The sequence below is a fragment of the Pleurodeles waltl genome, chromosome 11 (assembly GCF_031143425.1).
Source record: "Pleurodeles waltl isolate 20211129_DDA chromosome 11, aPleWal1.hap1.20221129, whole genome shotgun sequence".
In the NCBI taxonomy this organism is placed as follows: Eukaryota; Metazoa; Chordata; class Amphibia; order Caudata; family Salamandridae; genus Pleurodeles; species Pleurodeles waltl.
The window spans coordinates 761,526,242-761,547,079 of NC_090450.1; positions in this window are offsets into that span (position 1 = coordinate 761,526,242).

Here is a 20,838-nt window from a genome sequence, read left to right on the forward strand (position 1 = left end):
AGCCCAGTCTTGGTTGGGCTTCATTGATTATGCCAGCAAAATACTGAAGGGCTGGGTGAGGGGCAGCAAGGTACACAGTTTCAATGGGCTTTACAACCTAATCTTGAGGGAGACGATGTTCAGTACCTTTTTTACAGAGCTGTGCCTATACCTGGCAGATAGCAAGGTTACTGACCCCGGAAAGCTTGCTGTGCAGACTGACCTCTGGGCCAGCACTAGAGTTTCCAAAAAGGTACATGGGAGTGACTCTAAAAGGGGTGGCTCAGGTTCCCTCCATCAGAAGAAGAGGGAGGCCAAGGGAGATCCAGGCAAGGCTCAGGGTAAGGGGGAAGAAAAAGGTTCCCATGTCCCTTCTGAGAAGAAGGAGGGAGGTTCTGATGGGCGGTGTCCCAAGTTGCTCCATTTCCAACCATGCTGCTTTGATTGATCTCAACTAGGACTCAAGCAGGGGGGACTCTGTCTGTCCAAAGGAACCACCCACTGGTGGGAACTCTACAGGAGTGGTCCATGTGACCTTAGGGCAAGGTAGTCCCTAGAGACAAGAGACAGAAGATACCCTTATCTAACTTATTGGGAGATGGACTCAGAGGGTGAACTTGTGATCCCTGAGGGTGAGCGTCGTCCCTTTCACCCAGTGACACTAGAGCCAGCCAGACCATGGTAGTGGAAAGGTTAGTGTTAGACCTGACAGCCTTAGTGGGGCACCCACCATAACTTTTTGCCTGCCTCCCTCCACTTTTTTGGACACTGTTTTTGATGGTTTTAGGACTCTGTACACTTTACCACTGCTAACCAGTGCTAAAGTGCTAAAGTGCAGATGCTCTCTCCCTTAAAACATGGTGACATTGGATCACACCCAATTGGCTTATTTAATTTACTTACAAGTCCCTAGTAAAGTGCACTATAAGTGCCCAGGGCCTGTAGATTAAATGCTACTAGTGGGCCTGCAGCTCTGATTATGCCACGCACTTAAGTAGCCCCTTAACCATGTCTCAAGCCTTGCATTGCAAGGCCTGTGTGTGCAGGTTCACTGCCACTTCGACTTGGCATTTAAAAGTAATTGCCAAGCCTTAAGCTCCCCTTTTTCTACATATAAGTCACCCCTAAGGTAGGCCCCAGGTAACCCCTACGGCAGGGTGCTATGTAGATAAAAGGCAAGACATATAACTATGTAGTTTATATGTCCTGGTAGTATAGAGCTCTGAAATTCATTATACACTGCTGTGAGACCTGTTCCTTTCATAGGCTAACATTAGGGCTACCCTCATATACTATTTGAGTGGTGTATTCTGATCTGAAAGGAGTAACAAGGTAATATTTAGTATGGCCAGAATGGTCATACAAAATCCTGCTGACTGGTGAAGTTGGATTTAATATTACTATTTTAGAAATGCCACTTTTAGAAAGTGAGAATTTCTCTGCACTTAAATCCTTCTGTGCCTAACAGTCTATGTCTGGCTAGGTTAGTTGACAGCTCCCTTGTGCATTTCACTCAGAGAACCCCAAACACAGGATGCTCAGTCACACCTACACACATCTGCATACTGAACGGGTCTTCCTCGGCTGGGATGGAGGAGGGCCTTACATTTACATTTCAAAGGACAGTGGCCCACCCTCACACAATGGACTGTAAAACACCCTACTGGGACCCTGGCAGACAGGAATGTACTGAACCTTGTTCACTTCAAAACAACTCTTTGAAGTCTCCCCCACTTCAAAGACACTTTTCGGATATATAAACTGGGTCTCTGACCCCACCAACTCAGCCACTTCTTGGGACAGACACTCTGCGCCAGAACCTGCAACCTGTCAAGAGAAGCTGCCTGGCTGCCCAAAGGACTTACCTAGACTGCTTTGCTGTAAAGGACTGCTGCCCTGCTGGCCTCTGGCTGTGCTGAGAAGTGCTCTCCAAGGGCTTGGATTAAGCTTTCCTCCTGTTTCCTGAAGTCTCAGGGCCAAAAAGACTTCATCTCTTGAAAGAAGCTCCTTGTGCGGCGAAAATCCACAAACAGCCTGCCGGAATCGATGCACAGCCTGTCGAGCGGTGAGAAATCACTGCACCACTGAACTGGAACAATGCAGTCTGGCTCCCCGAGGGGAGATTGACACAGCGGCAATGTTGTGACTGGAACTTCGACGCACAGCCCATCGGATCGACACATCGCTGAGCCGGAATGACGCAGCCCGACTTCATGTGAGAGGAATCAACGCAGCGCAACCTATGCGGCAGAAATTCTGCTGCATCACCCACTGGATTGACACAACAGCTGTGACTTTGCCCCTCACGCCCAGCATTTCGAGCATCGTCCCTAGACATCGAAAGACCCCACATCAAAAAAAGAGGATTCAAGCCTGCGTGCCGGAATTTGACGCAAAGCCCTTGCCATGTGGAAAAGAATCGACCCACCGTCTGTGTATGCCCGGAAATTCGATACACACCTACTTTTTTTCCACGCATCTCTTCCTCTGCGGTACTCGTGCGTATAATTTTGAGGCAAACGAGGTACTTGGTGCTTGCAAGAGACAATAGTTGCTTTTAAGAACTTAAGACTCTTCTCATCAAAACAAAAGTGACATTTCAACTTGTGAATATCAAATCTTGATCATTTTGACCTTAATTTATTCAGATAAACATGCTATATTTTTCTAAACTTGTGTGGTGTCTTTTTTGTGGTGCTTTGTGGTGCATGATTTATTGCACAAATACTTTACACATTGCCTTCTAGGTTAAGGCTGACTGCTCAGTACCAAGCTACCAGAGGGTGGGCACAGGATAATGTGGATTGTGTGTGCCAACTAGAGACCCCATTTCTAACATTGGCGATCAGCTATGAGAATAGGACTCGTGTTTGTGCAGTAACATACAATAAATATGTGTACACTGCCTAACCACAGTTAAAGTTCAACTTGATTTTTTTTCTCTTTTTCTGCAACTTCATTTTTCTGCTAGCCAGTTTAATCAAATCCTCATACAGCATGTCTCTTGCTAGGTCTCAAGTAGATGCTCGAGAGTTTGACCTAGCCAAGCTGGAGACATACACAGTTAACCAGCTGAAAGGGTTCTGCAAGGGGATAGGAGTACCTATCCGGGATGCCTCCAGGAAGGAGGAGTACCAAAAGGTGCTGAGGGCTTGGGCAGAAGCCTTTCACAAAATGGTGTTGAGGTAGAGGAACCAGAGGATGCCCTCTCAGAGGATTTGTCACCATCATTGGGGGATGTTACCACTGAAATTGTGCTCCCTGATAAACCAGGGAGCAGTGTCTCTAGCCATGGCCTGACCACAGAGGAAAAGAGGGAGGCGAGATAATTTCAACTGCAAATGGCAAGGTTAAACATGGAGGTAGAAGAGAGGAAGGCTGAGAGAGAAGCTGAAAGAGCTTTGGCTGTGAAAAAAACTTCAGTTGGCTCATGAACTGAGTCTCAAAGAGCTGGACATCAAGGCTAGGCAGTCTGAGTCCAGCAGTGATGGTGTCAGCATACATGCAGGACCTGCTGGGGACAAGAAGGTTTGTATACCTAAAAATGTGGTGTCAGGTTATGTGGTGGGAGATGACATTGATATGTGATTGGCTGCTTATGAAGTTGCACTAAGGGCTCATGGGGTTCCTGAAGTGCAAAGGGGGGCAGGTTTGTCCGCGATATGTGCCAGTTGTGGGGAGGGACACACTTCTCACATGAGACTCAAAGGATCAGAACACCTACTCACCCATGAAAGCCACTTTACTTGCCAAGTTTGGGCTGAACCCTGAGAAGTACCGTCAGAGGTTCAGGAAAGAACCAAACTATCAACACAGACTAGGGTAGACTTTTTTGATTTTTCCAGTAAGGCACTGAGTGGATGGGTGCAGGACAGTAAAGTAGATGACTATGATGGGTTATATAATTTGATCCTGAGAGAGCATATGATCAGTGTCTGCTTTACAAAGTTGCAACAACACCTAGTTGACAGGAGGGTGACTAATCCTAGAAAGCTTGCTGAGGAGCCAGGGTTCTGAGCTAGCACCAGTGTGTCCAAAAAGGTATCTTGGGGGGCATCCACAAAGGTGGTCAGTGTTCCCAGCAGAAGAAAAAGGGAGGAGAAAAAACTAAAAATAAGGAGTTCTCAAGAGGCCCCCAAAACAACTCCCGGGGGTTTGTGGTAACCAGTCTCAGCCTGAGTCTGAGACGAGCGCAGGGTTCTTTGATAAGAAGAAAGGGAAGTTTGTACCCAAGTGCACGAGGCATGGGCACTTCAAGGGTGACTCCAAGTGTCCCATGCGGGCACAGCCTCCCACTGGTGGGCAGACACCTGTGTTGGGTAGCGTAGTGCTCGGGGACGAGGTAGTCACAGATAGTTTTGGGGAACAGATAGAGGTAGCCATTGTGTCCCTGGGAGATGAGGAAATGGTGTCAAAAACAAACATTCCTGCAAATACTTTCAAGTATAGGCAGTGGGTCATCATTAATGGGCAAAGGGTGGAGGCTCTGCGTAACACAGGAGCCAGCATGACTACTGTCAGGGGTCAGCTGGTGTCAGCAGAGCAGGTCATCCCCAAAACATTTCACCAGGTCATAGTCGCTGACAATTGTGAGAGTTACCCACTTGTTGCTCTCATTCCCTTTGAGTGGGGGGAGGTTCTCTGGTACTCTGAAAGTAGCTGTGAGTACTGCCATGGCTGTAGATTGTCTGTTAGGAAACGACCTTGACCATACTATCTGGAAGGAGGTGGTGCTCAGGTCTCACCTGGAGATGTTAGATTTGCCTGAATGGGTCTGTATGACCACACGGTCCATGGCTGCCTGGGAAGGGAGTCAAGGGCCTCTGGAGGCTGGAACCATAAGGAAGGGCAAAGGGTGTGGGACACCGGTCCCAGATATTCCCGCAGTGGTTGAGAGGGTCCCAGAGGAGGAGGCCCCTGAGCCAACTGGGGAGGACATCACCGCCCTGGGTAACCTGCCTGAGCTTGCTGGCAAGTTGAGGGTGGGCCAACCAGGGAGGAGTTCTGCAAAGCGGAGAAATCATGCCCCACTCTTGAGGGTTTGAGGTGACAGGCTGCAGCCCAGGCAGCAGATGAAGTCTCTAGTGATCACCATATCTATTGGGAAAATGATCTCCCTTACAGTGAGTCCAAGATAATAGAAGCTGGGGCAGCACTTGTGCTGGTGGTCCCCCAGAGCTACTGGGCCTTCCTTCTGGGGCTGGCTCACCATATCCCCCTGGTGGGACATTTGGGGAAAAACAAGACCTTCGCCAGGCTTGTCACCCACTTTTATTGGTCCCAAATGCGGGTAGCCTCAGATGCTTTCTGTAGGTCCTGCCTGTAGGAAAGTACCATCTTGCCTGGCATGTTACCCCCATTTTTACATGTATGTCAGTTTGTTTTTGCCTGTCGCACTGGGATCCTGCTAGCCAGTACCCCAGTGCTCATAGTTTGTGGCCTGAATGTGTATACCTGTGTAGTAACTAACTGTGTCACTGAGGCTCTGCAAACCAGAACCTCAGTGCTTATGCTCTCTCTGCCTTTACATTTGTCACTATAGGCTAGTGACCACTTTTACCAATTTCAGTTGGCATACTGGAACACCCTTATAATTCCCCCTAGAATATGGTACCTAGGTACCCAGGGTATTGGGGTTCCAGGAGATCCCTATGGGCTGCAGCATTTCTTTTGCCACCCATAGGGAGCTCAGACAAACCTTTAGAAAGGACTGCCATTGCAGCCTGAGTGAAATAACGCACATGTTATTTCACAGCCATTTTCTCCGCACTTAAGTAACTTATAAGTCACCTATATGTCTAACCTTCACTTGCTGAAGATTAGTTGCAAAGTTACAAAGTGTGAGGGCACCCTTGCACTAACAAAGGTGCCCCCACATAGTTCAGTGCCATTTCCCCGTACTTTGTGAGTGCGGGGACACCATTACACGGGTGCACTGCATATAAGTCAATACCTATATGTAGCTTCACAATGGTAACTCTGAACATGGTCATGTAACATGTCTAAAATCATGGAATTGTCCCCCCCCAATTCAAATCTTGTATTGGGGAGCCAATTCCATGCATCCCCAGGGCTCCACTATGGACCATAGGTACTGCCAAACCTGCTCTCTGGGGTTTTCTCTGTATCTACCGCTGCTGCCACCCCACAGACAGGGTTCTGCCCTCCTGGGGTCTGGGCAGCCCAGACCCAGGAAGGAAGAACAAAGAATTTCCTCTGAGAGAGGGTGTTACACCCTCTCCCTTTGGAAATAGGTGCTAAAGGCTGGGGAGCAGCAGCCTCTCCCAGCCTCTGGAAATGCTTTGAAGGGCACAGATGGTGCCCTCCTTGCATAAGCCAGTCTACACCGGTTTAGGGAACCCCCAGTCCCTGCTCTGGCACAAAACTGGACAAAGGAAAGGGGAGGGACCACTCCCCTGTTCATCACCACCCCAGGGGTGGTGCCCAGAGCTCCTCCAGTTTGTCTCAGACCTCTGCCATCTTGAACACAGAGGTGTGAGAGCACTCTGGAGGCCTCTGAGTGGCCAGTGCCCACAGTTGACGTCAGAGACCCCTCCTGATAGGTGCTTACCTGACTAGGTGGCCAATTCTCCTCTGAGGGCTATTTAGGATCTCTCCAGTGGGCTTTTCCTCAGATAACGACTTGCAAGAATTCACCAGAGTTCCTCTGCACCTCTCTCTTCGACTTCTGCCAAAGACCGACCACTGACTGCTCCAGGACGTCTGCAAAACTGCAACAAAGTAGCAAGAAGACTACCAGTGACATTGTAGCGCCTAATCCTGCTGGCTTTCTCTACTATTTCTTGGTGGTTCATGCTCTGGGGGCTGCCTACCTTCGCCCTGCACTGGAAGCCATGAAGAAATTTCCTGTGGGTTGATGGAATCTTCCCCCTGCTCCAGCAGGCACCAACTTCAGCATCACTGGTACTCTTGGACCCCTCTCATCCTGACGAGCATGGTCCCTGGAACACATGTGGTGGACCTAAGTGAACCAGACTGTCCAGTGGTCCAACTGGCCAAATTTAGAGGAGGTAAATCCTTGCCTCCCATCTCCAGACCGTAATCCTGTGCATCGTGTAAACTGCAACTACAAGGGCTTCTGTGCACATTTCCAAGAAATCTTGCATGCACAGCCGAGCCTAGGTCCCCATAACTCTGTCCTGCAATGCTCATCTCCATGAGTTGATCTCTGGTGTCGTGGGACGTCCTTTTGCAGTGTTGAGATTACCACCATGTTCAGACTTCTTGAACCCATGTTCAAGGACTTCTGTGGGTGCTATCTTCTTGAGCGTGGCTCTCTACGTTGCTGGGTGCCCCACTGTCTCCTCTCCCAAGTGGTGACATCCTGGTCCTTTCTGGGCCCGGGAAGCACCCTTTTTCTCTAACTGTGACTCTTGAAGCTAGCAAGGCTTGTTCGCAGTATTTTGCCAAGGAAACAGCTCTGCATCCTCCAGCACACCCTGGGACATCTTCTGCGTGAAGAAGAAGTTCCTAACTCCTTTTGTTGTTGCAGAATCTTCATCTTCTTCCACCCGGAGGCAGCCATTTTGCAGCTTCATCGGGGGTTTAGTGGGCTCCTGCCTCCCCTGGACACTTTCGCGACTCTTGGACTTGGTTACATTCCTTTGCAGGTTCTCAGGTCCAGGAATCCATCTTCAGTGCTTTGCAGTCTGTTGTGGTCTTTGCAAAATCCCTTATCACAACTTTAGTGTGTTTCTAGGGAAATAGTATTACTTTACTTCTACTTTCCACGGTCTTGTGGTTGGGTATCTTGAGCACCCTTAGTGTTTTCTTACACTCTCAGTGACCCCCTACACACTACACTAGCCTAGGGGTCCATTCGTAGTTGGCATTCCACTTTCTTAGAATATGGTTTGGTTTGCCCCTAGGCCTATTGCATCCTATTGTATTCTACAGAGATTGCACTACTTTCTGACTGTTTTACTTACCTGATTTGCTTTTCTGTGTATATTTTGGTGTATTTTACTTACCTCCTCAGGGAGTGTATCCTCAGTGATATTTTTGGCACATTGTCACTAAAATAAAGTACCTCAGTAAAACTGAGTATTGTCTTTCTTATGATATAGTACCTACATGATATAAGTGGTATTACATGAGCTTTGCATGTCTCCTAGTTCAGCCTTGGCTGCTCTGCTATAGCTACCTCTATCAGCCTAAGCTGCTAGAACACTGCTACTCTACTAATAAGGGATAACTGGACCTGGCACAAGGTGTAAGTATCATTGGTGCCCACTACAAGTCAGGCCAGCCTCCTACAATGCCCACCCTGCCAGGCTGGTAAGAAGAAAAGGCCCAAGGCAGGGAAAAGGCCCAAGGCCCTCCTGATCCCACTGCCCATCATTGGCACCCTCTTGAAAGGGTAGGCATCAACGTCATTGGTCCCTTGGACCTCAGAACTGCCCTAGGCAAATGTTTATCCTGGTTGGACCATGCCACCCGCTATCCAGAGGCAATCCCTCTAAGGGCAGTGACTGCACTGGTGGTGACCAGAGCTCTGATGGGGATATTTACCTGTGCGGGATACCCAAAGGAGGTTTTGTCTGACAGAGGCACAAACTTCATGTCTGCGTACATGAAGTCCATGTGGGATGCATGTGGGGTGACCTACTGGTTCACCACTCCTTACCAACCTCAATCCAATGGGCTCGTAGAAAGGTTTAACAACAACCTAACAGGCATGATCACAGGCCTACCGAAGGCCATGAGGAATAAGTGGGATGTCCTCTTGCCATGCCTTCTCTGCTTGTAGAGAGGTGCCCCAGTAAGGGGTGGGGCTCAGCCCCTTTGAACTTCTCTATGGTAACCTGTCAGAGGACCCCTAAGCATAGTGAAAGAGGGTTTAGAAAAAGCTCCCAGGAAACCCCCCAGGATGTGGTCAGTTACATGCTGGCCCTCCACAGCCAGATGCAATGCTTCTTGAAACAGGCCAAGAGCAACCTTGAGGCCAGTCAAGAGGTGATGAAGCAATTGTATAACCAGAAAGCCACCTTGGTAGAATTCTCACTTGGAGACAAAGTATGGGGAATGGAGCAAGTAGAGCCTAGAGTTCTCCGGGACTGCTGGACTGGCTCATTAAAGATCAAGGAGCGGAAGGGGCAGGACACTTACTTGGAGGATCTCAAGTCCCCAGAAACCCCCCTAAGGGTGCTGCATCAAAACAGACTGAAAAGTCATTTTTAGAGGTCCGAAGTCAGCATGCTTCTGGTGAAAGATGAGTGTATGGAAGAGGAGAGACAGCCTCTCCCTGACCTCTTCTCTGCCAAGGAAGGTGATGGGTCAGTGGAAGGTGTCAATCTCTCTCCCTGACCCTAGATCAGAGAAGAGACTGCTACAAATTATTGGAGCAGTTCTTTTCCCTGTTTACCCTCAGCCCTGGACTCACACACGTGTGTGTCCATGATATTGACACAGGAGAGAGTCCTCATGTAAAGAATAACATTTACAGAGTGTCAGATAAGGTGAGGTCGAGCATCAAGGAGGAAGCTGACAAGATGCTGGCTCTTGGGGTGATAGAGAAGTCCAGCAATCCCTTGTCCAGCCCAGTGCTGTTGGTTCCCAAGGTTGCCGCTCCTGGTGCCAAGCCAGAGCTTAGGTTCTGCGTGGACTACTGGGGTCACAAAGACAGATGCTCACCCCATTCCCCGAGCTGATGAGCTCGTAGACTGGCTAGGCGCTGCCAAGTACCTTAGTACCTTTGACCTCACGTCAGGGTACTGGCAGATCATTTTGATTGAAGGGGCAAAAGAGAGATCAGATTTTTCTACTCCTGAGTGTCATAACCAGTTTCGGGTCATGCCCCTTGGACTGAAAAATGCCCGCTACCTTCCTATGGTTGGTTAATGGGGTCTAGCTGGCAAGGATGCCTTCTGTGCAGCCTATGCAGATGACACCGCTGTCTATAGTTCCAGCTGGAAGGAACTTCTGCTCCACCCCAAAGAGGTGCTTCAGGCCCTGCAACAGGCAGACCTGACCATCAAGGTCAGTAAGTGCCAGGTTGGGCAGGGTTCTGTGGTGTATTTGGGACACCTAGTAGGGTGGTGGCAAAGTGCAGCCCCTCCAGGCCAAGATTGAAACAGTTGAGGCCAGGCAACCACCTAGAACCCAGACAGAGGTGAGAGCCTTCTTAGGTCTCACCGGATATTACCAAAGATTTGTTAAGGGTTATGGCTCCATAGTAGCCCCCTTAACAGAACTCACATCTAAGAGGCAACCTAGGTTGATGAATTGGACAGGGGCTTGTCAGAAAGCCTTTGACTCCCTGAAGGACGCCATGTGCACAGCCCCCGTGCTTAAGGCCCCAGACTACTCCAGAGAATTAATCGTGCAGATAGAAGCTTCAGAGCATGGCATAGGGACAGTCCTAGCACAACTGAAAGATGAGAGCCCAGATCAACCGGTAGTCTTTTTTAGCAGAAGCCTATTAGCACGGGAACAGAGGTGGAGTGCTATTGAAAGAGAAGCATTTGCTGTGGTCTGGGCACTGAAGAAGCTGAGACCATACCTTTTTGGGACTCACTTCCTGAGTTTAGACAGACCATATGTCCTTCAGATTGCTCATGCAAATGAGGGGTGAAAATCCTAAACTCTTGAGGTGGTTCATTTCCCTAAAGGGTATCATTATTTGATACAACTGCTGAGATCCTGGGCCGAATTATTTATAATAAGATTATGACTTGGGTTTTGAAGGAGTCTGTTCTACATCAATGTCATTAGGGGTTCAGGCATACAATTAGAATTATTGAGCAAAGTTTTAATCTTAATTTGGTTTTAGGCAAGTATGCATTGTTGAAACTATCCCTGCTTTTTTTGGCATTCATGGGCCTCTCATCAGCATTTAACTGTGTAAACCGTGCCAAGCTATGTCATGCACTTGCTGCACAAGGTCTGGACACAGTACTAGTTCACTTTCTTGCTTATCTACATGAAGACCTGAGAGCTTCGGTCAGCATTAGTATGCAGGCGATGTGTCTTGGGACATTGGAATTCAATGAGGAGTGAGGCAGGGGTGTGTTTTGCCCCCTCTTCTGTTTATTCTCTATAACAGTGGTTCCCAATCTTTTGACTTCTGTGGACCCCCCCCCTTTAGCAATAATGGAACTCGGGACCCCCACTGAATCATTATTGGAATCCGGAGACCCCCCAATGAGTCATTAATGAAAGCTGGGGATCTAATCTGTTAATATTACTGAATTTTCTGAGCAGTCGTGGACCCCTTGAGGAGGTTTCGTGGACCCCCAGGGGTCCCTGGACCACAGGTTGATTTGCAGTCACACTTGATACAGGCCACTCCTGATGTCCCACTCTTACAGGGTAAACCACTTCCCACTTTACTGTATGCAGAAGACACTGTGCTCTTGGCATGCTCTCCCAGTGCTTTGTGGCAGTTAGTTCATACGTTTGTTGATTTAATGGCTTCTCTGGATCTTCAAAATACATTTAGCCAACCCCATATTATGGCCTGGGTCCCTAAGTGTTCTTCTTTGTCAAACATGTAATTTGGTAAACAACACCTGAGTAGTATTCATAATTTTCCATAGCTGGGTATTATGTTTTCTGCCAAGGGTTCTTGGACACCTGATATTGCCCAGTGATCTACAAAATTTTCATCAGCTAATGGGTCTCTGTGTAGTATTCCTCAGCCCAAGGATGGGGGTTTTGTGGCTTCATGGATAAAAATATATAGCTCTCAGTGTGTACCAATTGTCCTGTATGGGGCTGAGGTGTGGGGACTTGCTAACTCCATGGTTATACAGCCAGAAGAGAATAGATTCTGCAAAAGGCTTTTATCAGTTCCTATTTCTACCTATCATTGTATTTGTTAAAAGGAATTAGGACTTCCCTATATTGAAGATCTGAAAAGGGTGCAGCCAATTATGTTATAGCTTGCCCTTTAGCAAAATTCAGAGGCTGCCTTGACTAGAGCCATAATATTGGATTGTCTCTTGACAATAGGCTGTCCATTCCATAGTTTGCATTTGTAGAAAGGGAGCTCACTAAAATTGGGATGCAAACCTTGTTCACTGACCTGTCCTCAAGTATAGGTACAAATAAGAAAGTTTAGCCAAAGCGCATTATGATTATGAGGAATTGAGGCATTTTAGGGCTCTGGAGAAGCCTAGTGTGGGACAATACCTTTGTCTGAGGGAATTGAACTGATTATATTAGGCTTGTTCGCTCAAGCTGGGAGCGTTCTTTGCTCTTTAGTTTTAGATCCGGCATTTCACAATACATGCTTTGCTTTCCCTTGGGATTTGTATATGATCTTAATTCCAAGTCTTGTCCCTGTAATGAACTATTTGATGAATCACTGTTGCATTTTGTTTTTTTGTAACCTTTATGATAGATGTAGAAAACATTTTTGATTCTACTTTTAAAGAAATATGGTTATGATGTTGGTCAATGTAGACCTGCTCTTAGATTTTTATTGTTACTTATTAATGTTGGGTCTTTTATAAAGTCTATTGTTCGAGCTCGTAGGTCTATGCGGTTTTGATTACTTTTGATTTATTCTTACAATTTTTCCTTCTGTAATTTATGGTTGTTATTTTGTGTGTGTTTGGGCATACTTTTATGGATGTAAAGAATTTCCGAATAAAGTTTATTGAATTGAATTCAATATGAGAAACTACTCCTTGAGGTGCACAACACATAAAGGGCATCAATTTACTTATTTCAGGCAGTCACAAAACTCTTCCAGGTTGCACTTGGAACCCTGTGTTCATAGCAACTTTTAAGTTTAAATGTGGTTGTGGAATTTCCGTTTTCCCATTTGAGAAGAAGCACACATGCTATTGTTGCTACTATGCTTGCTTGCAAACATCTGGTGCAATAGCTAAGGTACCTGCTACAGTTAATAGTGTTTTATCTCCTGGAGGAAAACATTTTTCTCATGCCAGCAATCCCTTCATCAACACACCCACTTTTTTTTAGAAAGAGGTGTTTTCTTCTGACCAAAAGGGTTGTACTCCTACTTTTGACAGAGTAACTCTCCTACCTTTTGGCAGGCTTCCTAGTAGATGCAGAATCATTTCAAACATCCACAAATGTGTACATTTTGGTGCACACACACACTTCTAGCCCACTGGAAAACTCTCTCCCCACTTGGAGGAGTAGATTTATTTATAATAAAAACTACATTGATTTTCGACTATGTAATCACAGTTGAAGCTTTGTATGCTAGGATGTCTGATATACATGAACAAATAACTTTAAGACTCAGAACCCAAAGAATGGTCTTCATAGTAAAACATTTCTATTTACAAATATAGGGGGTCATTACAACCCTGGTAGACGGTGTTAAAGCGGCGGTAAGACCGCCAACAGGCTGGCGGTCTTTTTTTCAGTATTATGACCATGGCGATTACTGCCATGGTCATCCGCCGCTTCTCCGTTCCGCCCGCCAGGGCGGAGACGACCGCTGGGCTGGAGACCTGGGTCTCCAGCCCGGGGCCGTCACAATACCGCCGCCGGTATTTGGACCCGGCTTACCGCCGTGGATTTTCAGCAGTTTGAACCGCCATGAAATCCATGGCGGTAAGCACTATTGGTGCCAGGGAATTCCTTCCCTGGCACTGGTAGGGGTCTCCCCCACCCCCCACCCTGACTCCCTCCCCTACACCCCCCACCAACCCTGCCACCCCCCAAAGGTGGCAGGGCCCCCCTCCCCACCCCGACCCCCAACATCACATAACTCACACACATGACACACACGCAGGCACCACCAACACACACAATCACACACACCGACATACATGCCTACATCAACACACACAGTCAGACACGCACACCCACGTACAGACATACACGCACACATCCATGCAGTCATACATACTGACATACATGCACTCATTCCCTAAACACGCAACACCCCACAAGCATACGCGCACTCACACACTCCCTCTACATACACACACGGACACCCCCATGTACCCACACAACACCCAACACCCCCCACCACCCTCCCCTAATGGACAATCGACTTACCTGTTCCGTCGATCCTCCGGGAGGGGACGGGAGCCATGGGGGCTGCTCCGCCGACACCACACCGCCAACAGAACACCGCTGCGGCGAATCATAGGACGTGATTCGCTGGGCGGTGTTCTGTTGGCGCGGCGGTGGAGGTGGAGCAACCTCCACTTCCCCGCCGCCCGCAAGTATGGCTGTTGGCGGCTCTCCGTAGGAATAACGACGGAGAGCAGCCAACAGTCATAATACGCCGAGCGGCAAACCGCCACTAATGGCGGTCTTCCACACGGCGGTCTCTCGGCAGTCTTGTTAAAAGACCGCCGAGGTTGTAATGACCCCCATAGTCCCTTTTGTGCTGTAGGAAGTTATTGTATTTTGAACCACTGTGTCCAGTGAATCAAGATCTGTTGCTCTAACCATTTACCATCAAATGGCACCTATAATCTGCTCATATGAAGCTGTTGTTTGTACATCATATGCATGGTACAGGCTAATTTCAAAGAAATGCTAGCTTTTTGCAAGAGAGCTGTTGAATAGTTTTTGTACCTTTGATGCTGTGCTACTCTCGTGTGAAAGTTCATAATTTTATCGAATGTTATTTGTTCTTTCTGCATATTCTGACCTTATTTTTTACAGTACATAGTCAATGAATATGTATGTTCTGATAACATCCTATTACTTACCAATGATCTTCTTTACTCCTCGTCTTGTAGTCCTTCTCTCAATAATTATGAGTGGAGATGTCTATCTCCACAACTGAAAAAAATAACAAACATAAGGAATACTATTCCCTACCCCCACTGCCTTCCCCAAGGATTTCATAATGTGTACTTAGCCAACATTCCTTCTGAACATACCAAGCCCAAAAAGGAAGGCTGGTCTTGCAGGAGGAAAGGGAGGGGTGTAATGAACGGAACGGGGACTACAGGACCAGGAGTAATGAAGATCACCAGTAATTAATAGGGCACATTACCCCCAGGTCCCTCCAATCCTGGTCCCATTAATTGCAAGTGGAGAGTACTAAAGCCAGGAAAACTGGCCTTCCCCAACAAGCAAATGCAACAAGGAACCACAAAGGGACACCAAACTAGCAACTGCAACATCCAAAAGTGAGCTATTCAAAGCACAGGGAAAAGAAAAGAACAACCCACAGGCAGGTTAGAAGCAGAGAGCCTTCAGAACCCCCCAGCCAAAATTAGCATAATCCCTGTAGGAGGCTGGCCTGTCTTATAGTGGGTACCTTGTGGTACTTACACCTTATGCCAGGTCCAGTTATCCATTATTAGTAGATTAGAGGTACTCTTGCAGCTTAGGCTGATAGAGGTAGCTATAGCAGAGCAGCTTTGGCTGAACTAGGAGACATGCAAAGCTCCTACTACACCACTAATATCACTTAGCACTATATCATAAGAAAACAATACTCAGAGTTACTAAAAATAAAGGTACTCTATTTTAGTGACAATAAGCCAAAATATCTCAGAGGATATACTCCCTTATGAGGTAAGTATTATACACAAAATATACACACGCAACCAAAATCAGTTAAGTAAAGAAAAGTAGTGCAAACACTGTAGAACACAAAAGAATGCATCATCATCATCATTTAACTTTATTTCGGTAAGTAAAAACAAACCATTAAAGTACAGTACACAACAAAAAGAGAGAGGACTTCTAAAAACAGGGAGGTACTAAAAAAATAAGGTAAAAGCACGGTTAAAAGGGACAAGACAAGTTTTAAAAAACAAACAAGAAATAAGCAGTCAGATAAACATCACTTAATATAATGAAAGGCAATACTCAATAATGGGAATAATTCCATGAGTCAGCACTGATTAAAAATGTAATACACCAATATCTGAGTACTGTGGAGCAATCACACATCCAATTTGATAAATATAAATAGATAAGTCTAAAAATTAATTCCCCACTCTTGCTCCTTAGAATTGCAGATCTCGGATGTCGTAATAATACAAAAATTTTCCCCTTTTTTCCCCCATTAAAAAAACTATCTGGGTGGATGATTTTCTTTTTAAAATTCTCGCGACATAAAGTAAGGGATCAGTTCCATAGGTCTATAAATAATCCATAAGGAACCAGACCAAGGTCTGTGTCCTATATAAAAAAAAAGCTACAATCATACATCCAAGTTGAATAAATATACATGGGTGAAACTAAACAATAACTACACAATTTTGTCCCTTAAACTTGCTAATCTCAACCGCCAGATAGACTCGAGAAAACTTGCCACTGGTAGAGCTATCTGGACGGACGGGTCGCATTTTAAAATTCTCTCAGCATGGAGACAGGATCCAACTCCTAATTGTTTGAAAAGCGGGATGAGCCAAAGTGCTCTTTGTTTGTGGTATGCTTGACAGTGGAAGAAAACGTGTGAAACAGTTTCATCACTTTTACAACCCATCGGGCAACCTTTAGATCTATTAGTTGAACTGGACCATTTATACGTAAGGCAGCACAGAGGGAGAGACCCAATCCTAAACCTGATAAAGAGGGCACGAGCAAATGGAGATAACTTTGCATCCAAAAAGGGCTCAAATTCATAATGACATTTAACAAGTAGAAAATTGTCGGACATGGACAATCAATAGAACCAGCAAATTGTCCAACCTGAACATTATGCCAATAAGCATCCTTTAACAGCTGTGCAGCATTTTTAAGAATAGAAATAGGATCATGCCAATAGGAACCTAACCCCAGACGGGAAAAGGATTGTTCAACGAAAACACACCATTTAGATTTAATACTAGAATCACGGCCCACCACATTTAGAAGGCCACACCGAAAAGGGGTTAGGGCATCAGTTGTCCACAGCCAAATCCAAAACAGCAGGGGCCTTAGGGCAGCAATCTGTGAGACTGAGAAAAGTCCAGGTGAACGGGCAAGGATGGGGTACTCGATGGAACCTTTAGCATCATTTTTAAAAACTGATTTTCCGCCCCTAGCTAGATTCACCAGATTACAATGGCCCCAAAGTTCGGCTCCATATAAGGCGCCCCCCCTAGCTTGAGCTTTGTATATTTCCAGTGCAGGAGATATTGCAAATTTCGGGGAACTAGAGGCAAATCTGACAATTCCACCCGCCCTCTGCTTCAGGCATAATAAAGATTTATGGCGCTGGGCATGCCAAAGATGTGAATCTTCCACTTTGATACCTAGATAATGAAAGGTACCCACCCTTTCCAAAGGGACATCATCTAAATATACAGGCCTCTTCATTTTTTTCCTAATATCTCCAAAAACCATGTATTTTGTTTTTGCTGAATTAATTGATAACCCATAGTCAGTGCAAAACTCCAGGAATCTGGAGAGCAGCCTAGAAAGGCCCATAGCAGTACGTGATAACAATAGGGTATCATCTGCAAACAGAAGACAGGGAATCTTCTGCCCACCCAGGCTAGGGTCATCACTTTGACAGTCTAAAAGATATGGCAAACAGGCATTAATAAACAAGAGAAATAAGGTTGGCGCCAAGACACAGCCTTGCCTCACGCCCCGTGCAGTTGGAAAAGCAGGGGTCAGGTCGCCAATGGTACCCCAACGGACTTTAGCACAATTATCAGAATAAAGATCCTTGATGATATTAATCATGGAACCCGGGACACCAGTGGTACTAAGGACCTCCCAAAGCTTGGCACGCGGGACCAGGTCAAACGCAGACTTCAAATCAACAAAGGCCACAAATAAGTGGCCTTTGTCTGCATCTACGGTCTTCCACTTAATGGTGGTAAATCGGAAGATCTGATCGATAGTGCTGATCTTGTCCCTAAATCCTGCCTGGAGATGGCTTAAGACCTGATTTTTCACTATCCATTGTTTTAATCTAGTAAGCAGCTGATACGAAAAGATTTTCTGCAAGTTGTCTAATAGACTGATAGGCCTATAATTCCCGGGGAGCTCTTGTCTCCTTTTTTATGAACGGGGACAATAATCGCCATCTTCCACGAGAGCGGATAGGATCGAGAAGCCATGGCAGTGTTTGATACCCTGTTTATATAACGGGTCCACACAGATAGGTCTGATTTGTACAGATCCGAGGGAATACCATCTTGGCCAGGGGCCCTACCAGATCTTTTAGCGCAAATTGCCATCTCTGTTTCTTTTAGGGTGAAGGGCGGGAATTCAGGCTGGCACAGTGCATAATCTATGGAAGTATCATAAAGCTCCATCACTGAGCCATACAGTTCACGAAAATAAGAGAGCCAGGTTCCTGGGTCGATATGACATTCAGTAGTGGATGACAGGCCTGGGTCGCTACGCGCAACCAAAGTCCAGAAGAGCTTGGCGTCGCGAGAGCTAGCAGCCTCCGCCAGACACTCCCATAAATGCTCCTCAAAAGAATGCAATAGGAAGAAATAGGCCTAGGGGCAACACAAACCATATACTCCAAAAGTGGAATGCGAACCACAAATGGACCCCAGGCCTAGGGTAGTGTGTAGAGGGTCACTGGGGGTGTAAGAAAACACTAAGGGTGTCCAAGATACCCCTCCCCAAGACCATGAAAAGTAGGAGTAAAGTTACCCTACTACCCCAGAAAGACAGTAAAGTTGAGATAGGGGATTCTGCAAGGACAACAACTGTCTGCAAAGCACTGAACATGGATTCCTGGACCTGAGGACCTGTAAAGGAAGGGAACCAAGTCCAAGAGTCACGCAAGTGTCCGGGGGGGCAGGAGCCCACTAAACCCCGGATGAAGGTGCAAAAGGGCTGCCTCCGGGTGAAAGAAGCCAAAGATTCTGCAACAACGGAAGGTGCCAGGAACTTATACTTTGGTCAGAAGATGTCCCACAGCGTGCTGGAGGATGCAGAGTTGTTTCCACACAGAAAGACTGCAAACAAGCCTTGCTAGCTGCAAGAGTTACAGTTGAAGGTTTTGGGTGCTGCCAGGGCCCAGGAAGGACCAGGAGGATGCCCCTTGGAGGAGGAGACAGAGGGGCCGCTCATCAATACAGAGAGCCCTCGCAAAGCAGGCAGCACCCGCAGAAGCACCTGAACAGACGTTCAGAAGATCTGAGCATGACGGTCGACTCAGCACAACAAAAGCGAGTCCCACTAAGTCGGAGCCCAACTCAGTGAGTTGGGCAATGCAGGACGGAGTGCTGGGGACATGGGCTAGGCTGTGCATGAAGGAAGTCTTGCAAAAGCAAACAGAAGCCCTAGCAGCTGCAGTTCACGCAGTACACAGGATTACTGTCTGGCGTGGGGAGGCAAGTACTTACCTCCACCAAATTTGGACAGAAGGGCCACTGGACTGTCGGGAGACTTGGATCCAGCTCCTGTGGTCCAGGGACCACGCTCGTCAAGATGAGAGGGGACCCAGAAGACAATGATGCAGAGGTTTGGTGCCTGCGTTGGTAGGGGGAAGATTCCGTCGACCCACAGGAGATTTCGTCTTGGCTTCCAGTGCAGGCTGAAGGTGTACAGCCCTCAGAGCATGCACCACCTAGAAACAGTCGGGAAAGCCGTCAGGATGAGGCGCTACAATGTTGCTGGTAGTCTTCTTGCTACTTTGATGCAGTTTTACAGGCCTTCTGGAGCAGTCAGTGGTCGATTCTTGGCAGAAGTTAAAGAGGGAAGTGCAGTGGAACTCTGGTGAGCTCTTGCATTCGTTATCTGCTGAGATACCCACAGGAGAGACCCTAAATAGCCCTCAGAGGAGGATTGGCTACAGAGAAAGGTAGGCACCTATCAGGAGGGGACTCTGACGTCACCTGCTGGTACTGGCCACTCAGAGCTGTCCATTGTGCCCTCACACCTCTGCATCCAAGGTGGCAGAGGTCTGGGACACACTGGAAGAGCTCTGGGCACCTCCCCTGGGAGGTGCTAGTCAGGGGAGTGGTCACTCCCCTTTCCTTTGTCCAGTTTCGCGCCAGAGCAGGGCTGGGGGATCCCTGAACCAGTGTAGACTGGCTTATGCAAGGAGGGAACCATCTGTGCCCTTCAAAGCATTTCCAGAGGCCAGGAGAGGCTACTCCTCTCAGGCCCTTCACACCTATTTCCAAAGGGAGAGGGTGTAACACCCTCTCTCTGAGGAAATCCTTTGTTCTGCCTTCCTGGGACCAGGCTTCCCAGGCCCCAGGGGGGCAGAAACCTGTCTGAGGGGCTTGAGGCAGTGGCAGCTGCAGAGGAGACCCCGGAAAGTTAGTTTGGCAGTACCCGGGCTCTATGCTGGAGACCCGGGGATGCTTGGAATTGTCCCCCCAATATCAGAATGGTATTGGGGTGACAATTCCATGATCCTAGACATGTTACATGGCCATGTTCGGAGTTACCATTGTGAGGCTACATATAGGTATTGACCCATAGGTAGTGCACGCGTGCAATGGTGTCCCCGCACTCACAAAGCCTGGGGAAATTGCCCTGAACAATGTGGGGGTACCTTGGCTTGTGCCAGGGTGCCCTCACACTAAGTAACTTTGCACCTAACCTTCACTAAGGGAGGGTTAGACATATAGGTGACTTATAAATTACTTAAGTGCAGTGAAAAATCGCTGTGAAATAACGTGGACGTTATTTCACTCAGGCTGCAGTGGCAGTCCTGTGTAAGAATTGTCTGAGCTCCCTATGGGTGGCAAAAGAAATGCTGCAGCCCATAGGGATCTCCTGGAACCCCAATACCCTGGGTACCTAGGTACCATATGCTAGGGAATTATAAGGGTGTTCCAGTGTGCCAATCAGAATTGGTAAATTTAGTCACTAGCCTGCAGTGACAATTTTAAAAGCAGAGAGAGCATAAACCCTGAGGTTCTGGTTAGCAGAGCCTTAGTGATACAGTTAGGCACCACACAGGGAACACATACAGGGCACACTTCATGAGCACTGGGGTTCTGGCTAGCAGAATCCCAGTGACACAGGCAA